Source organism: Rhinopithecus bieti, unplaced genomic scaffold (genome assembly GCF_001698545.2).
Source record: "Rhinopithecus bieti isolate Rb0 unplaced genomic scaffold, ASM169854v2 scaffold_81031, whole genome shotgun sequence".
Lineage (NCBI taxonomy): Eukaryota > Metazoa > Chordata > Mammalia > Primates > Cercopithecidae > Rhinopithecus > Rhinopithecus bieti.
Window position 1 is genome coordinate 665,394 of NW_016830217.1, and position 4,768 is coordinate 670,161.

The 4,768-nt window shown below is 53.5% G+C and overlaps 1 pseudogene across 1 annotated transcript; it reads left to right on the top strand.

Annotated features, from left to right (window-relative positions):
- The first annotated feature begins 935 nt into the window (after positions 1–935).
- On the top strand, positions 936–3,225 carry LOC108524280 (uncharacterized; annotated as a pseudogene). The gene has a single exon (XR_001884016.1). The product of XR_001884016.1 is annotated as an uncharacterized LOC108524280 (transcript).
- The last annotated feature ends 1,543 nt before the right edge of the window (positions 3,226–4,768 follow it).

The window sequence follows — 4,768 nt, forward strand, 5'->3', positions numbered from 1 at the left end:
GCCCCCGATGTGCTTTCTTCTCGAACAAGCTCTCTTTTTTAAAGCCTTGTACCTATAGGGACTTGGGGGTGCGTCACAAGACAATACATCTAGGGAAGTGGCTATGCCAGCAGGGACGCGAGGGTCCTTGACCGGGCAGCCTGGCAAGGAGAACGCGCAGGCGCGAGGCAGAGGCAAGCCGCCCGGGTTCCCCGAACTTTGCACACGGGGGAAGTTGATTACACAAGAGGGTTTTTTCGTTTTGGTTTGGCTTTTTGTATTTTGAAGAACCCAAAACCCCGGCAATAATTTCCACCACACTCCTAAAGGACAAGAAGGAGGGGAGGCACTGAACGAAGAGCAAGTGCGGTCACTATGGTTACCACCGCCCAGCTCAATTCGGCAGAGGGAGAAGCAGCTGCGGTCTAGGCCTTCTGCACCCACGCACCTAGCCTGAGCCCAGTGCCCGCCCCGCCGGCCTGAGCGAACGACTGTGGCAGGCACTAGGAGCCCCACCCCATTCCAATGAAAATGACACCTTTTAAGACCATTTTAATTTTTTTTTTTTTAAAAAGGCCGGGCATGTCGGCTCACACCTGTAATCTCAGCACTTTGGAAGGCCCAGGCGGAAGGATCTCTTGACGTCAGGAGTTCCAAAGCAGCCTGGGCAACACAGCGAGACCCCATCTCCCCCGCGGGGGTGGGGGGCCGGTGGGAGGAAAGCCGGGCGCGGTGGCTCAAGCCTGTAATCCCAGCACTTTGGGAGGCCAAGGTGGGCAGATTAACTGAGGTCAGGAGGCCGAGACAAGCCTGACCAACATGGTGAAACCCCATCTCTACTAAACATACAAAAATTACCCAAGCGTATTGGCCGCCGCCTGTAGTCCCAGCAACATGGGAGGCTTAGGCAAGAGAATGGCTTGAACCCGAGAGGCGGAGGTTGCAGCGAGCCGAGACTGCACCACTGCACTCCAGCCTGGGTAACAAGAGTGAGACTCCGTGTCAAAAAAAAAGACACCTCGCAAACATTCCACTCAGTGCCTAATGTAAGCCGGTCGGGGCACCACCCAGGCCCTGGGTCAGGACTGTTTTCCCGTTTCGAAAAGACTCCACCACACTCTACACGGCTCCACTCAAGAGCCGTTCCAAACATGGCGCAGGCAGGGGTGGAAGGCAGCCTCATTCCCGGGGCGCAAAGGGGAGACTAATCTCCAGGAAACTCGGACTACAGAATCGATAACCCCACAAGAAGCTAGTTTCCGCGAATAGGCCTTGAGGAAAAAGTGGGTCGGGCACAAGCGAGCTGTTCAGACGCACTTCACATCAAAAACTCTGTGACAACACAGCGAGATGAAAACGACCCCGGGCGCAGGCGCGCGGAACCACGACTAGCGCGCTTTGGGACGACTCCTCCCGCTTCCCTCAAAGGCCAAGGAAGTGGCTCCGAGGCGCTGGCGCGGGGACGGAATGTTGGGGGGAGGGGAAACCCTTTCCCTTCTTTGTGAGAGAGAACCGCCCCCGCACGGCGAGCGCGCGCGCGCTCACGCACCACTCTCACACTCCGGCGCGCCCCGGGCTTTCCGCCCGGGTCTCGCGCATGCGCGGAGAGGAAAGCGGTAGCGAAGTCGGAGGATTTTTGCCGAGTTTCTCTGAGAAGTTTCTGGAAAGACGGAGCCAAAGGGACGCTGGGGGTGGGGAGCGCAAGGAAGCAAGCGTTTGAAAGAAAGCGAAAAACCCCAAGCACACCGCCACACCTCCAACCTTCGAGCCACGGCCCAAACAGAGACCAAGTCCACTGAGACCCTCACGCCAGGGAAAAAGCATAGGGACCGCGGCAGCCGCTCCTCCCTCTGCCACTGCTCAGTCCCCGAGATTCCTCAGCATGGGGAGAGGGCAGGGGGTAGCCATGAGAAGCGTAGAGCGCCCACTGGACGTTTGCAAGGTGGAAGGAAAGCCGAAACCCACCCTTTGGAGCCGCCTCCGCGCACGGGCCCCCTCGAGTGGGCTCAGTACGTTAGGATTCAGCGTGGCCGCCGAAGCATTGGGTTGGGGGCGTCTTTCACTAATTTTTTCTAGCTTTTCCCTCCTCTCGGGCTCTGTGGTCTCTTCCCCGCCCGTCTTCACTTTGGTGGCCTGACGCTAACGCTGCGAGTGTGGGGAAACCGTAGTAACCTCGAGTCTGAGGGGCGCCCTGGGCGGCGGTGTTCCGTCGCTTCCAGCCGTTTCCCCTTTAAGGAAAGCCCCCGAGAAGGGCCCGTGTGGCCGAGTAAAGGTAGCGTGCGACCGCACAAAGGCACCGCGTTGTTGGCGGCCCCGGACGCGGTCGCAGGTGACGCCGGGCGCCCTGGGCGGGGCGGCGTGGGAAGACCAGGGCGCCTGGGCGGGTAGAACGACGTTGGCGCTCGCGGGGCCGGGCCGGGGAAGGAAGCCACGGCATCTAGCAGGTGCCTCTCCGCGGCCGGGCGACTGCCATTTTGTAGTGCGGTCGCCGCCATTTCGCGCGCCCGAGGGGCGGGGTATGGGCGGAACGGCGGGCGCGCCCGGGCTGTCCCCCTGGGCGGCGGGCGAACGCGGCCTCTTTGTTCTTTCCTTCTCGGCTCGAGGCTCCAGTCTCGACCGCTGACTGCCTCGGAACCGGGCTGCGTTCGAGTGGCCATGCGGCGTGTGAACCTTGAAGCGCGGCCGGGGCGTCCGCAAGGCGGACTCTTCCGCCCTGCAAGCCTTTCGAAAGTGAGATTTCTCACCCCACCCTTGCAGGGTAGAGGGAATACGTTTTAAAGAGGGGATGCCTAGAACCCAGCCGTGGGAAGTGGCTGTCTAAAGCCTTGTGCTGGTGCTAGTAGCAGACCCGTGCGCGTGCTGGGTTTGAGCGATCATGGCGTTCTGCAAATAGCTCAACTGCAGAGCGTGCTCCTTACAGCTTCCTGTGCTGCCGGGAGGCCTCACAAAGGTGCTAAAACCCGGTGTCCCCAGAGATTGGCTTCTTTGGAAAAAAGAAAAAAAAAGGGTAGGATGTCTTTGACGTGCTGGAAGATGGAGTAGAATGAGACGTTGCTTTTCATTGGCTGGCCATGAGGCACGCACTGCGCAACTGTTTTCCAGATACGGGTTTATAGCCCATTATTTATATCTGAGCCATAAACTTGAACAATAGATTGGAATATCTTACTTCTGCCTGTTGAGAACATCTCCCATTTAACTTCTTTTTGAAGTCTCAGATGAGTATGTAAATAATACATTGACCCAATAGAATCTATTGTGTGCTTTCAAGCGTCATTTCAAATCCTGAAAGAGCTATTGTTTTTCTGATTTCAAAAGAAATATTTAAATGTGAGTCTTGGTGTTTTATTGCTAACGTTGTGGTTCGAAATCAACAAAGCCAGGAAATTCAAGAGAACTGCTGCTAAATTTGTCTTCCCCGTTTGCTTTCGTGCAAGGTTTTTTGGTGTGTGTGTGTGTGTGTTTTTTATTTGTTTTTCTTCACCACAGCGTGAGTTCATAAAAGAGCCAGCCCGTTTTGGCTCAAATCTATTGGCATCTCAGCTGCCATAATTTTTTTATTTTATTACTATGTGTAATTATAGGAAGTTATTTGTTTCAGCAGTAGGAGGTAAAGCTTATAATGATGGGATGAAAAGGTAAAAAACATCTGTTGTTGACGGAATCGATCAGGATTTGGTGGCTTTCAGATGACATAAGTATCTGAGAAGAGGCTTTTGGATTCCAAATAATTTAGTTTCATGATGACCAAAAGAACTGCGTAGAGCTTTAAATTTTTATGCTGTGTCTTTTGACATCAACTGTCTTTTTTCTTTTTTTTTTTTTTTTTTTTTTGAGACAAGGTCTCACTCTGTATTGTGGAATGGCGAAATCACAGCTCACTGCAGCCTCGACCTCCCTGGGCTCAGGTTATCCTCCTACCTCAGCCTCCTGAATAGCTGAGACAATAGGTGCAAACCACCATGCTGGGTTTTTTGTTGTTGTTGTTGTTTTTGAGAAGGAGTCTCTGCCCCTAGGCTGGAGTGCAGTGGCATGATCTAGGCTCACTGTAACTTCCGCCTCCCGGATTCAAGCAATTCTCCTGCCTCAGCCTCCGCTGTACCTGGGATTACAAGCACGCCTCACCACGCCTGGAGAATTTTTGTATTTTTAGTAGAGAGGGGGTTTCACCATGTTGGCCAGGATGGTCTCGGTCTCCTGACCTAGTGATCCGTCCGCCTTGACCTCCCAAAGTGCTGGGATTACAGACATAAGCCACTGCGCCCAGCTAATTTTTTAACTTTTTGTAGAAATGGGGTGTCACCATGTTGCCCCAGCTGGTCTTGAGCGTCTAGGCTCAAGAGATCCTCTCAAAGTCTTGAGATTACAGGCGTGAGGCACCACGCCTGGCCTGTTCTTTTGGCGGTGAGAGCTTACAGAATTTGTTGTTGTTGTTGTTAATGCTGTAGGGTTTTTTTTCTTTTTTGTCTGCACAACGAAAATGAAATAGTATAAAGCTATCAGTTTTATTGGAAATTTGGAATCTGTTACAGTAGCCTGATAAGCAAATTATTATAGCTCTAATTAGCTGGGCAGTTCAGATTCGAAGAATGATTGCCCAGCACTTGAACAGACTAGAAGGATCTGTTTAAGCAGTCCTAGTTCCTGGGGTTCATTTTTTTTTTTTTTAATAAAACACATACTTTAGGCCGGGCACAGTGGCTCGGCGTGGTGACGGGCGCCTGTGGTACCAGCTACTCAGGAGGCTGAGGCAGGAGAATGGCGTGAACCCGGGAGGCGGAGCTTGCGG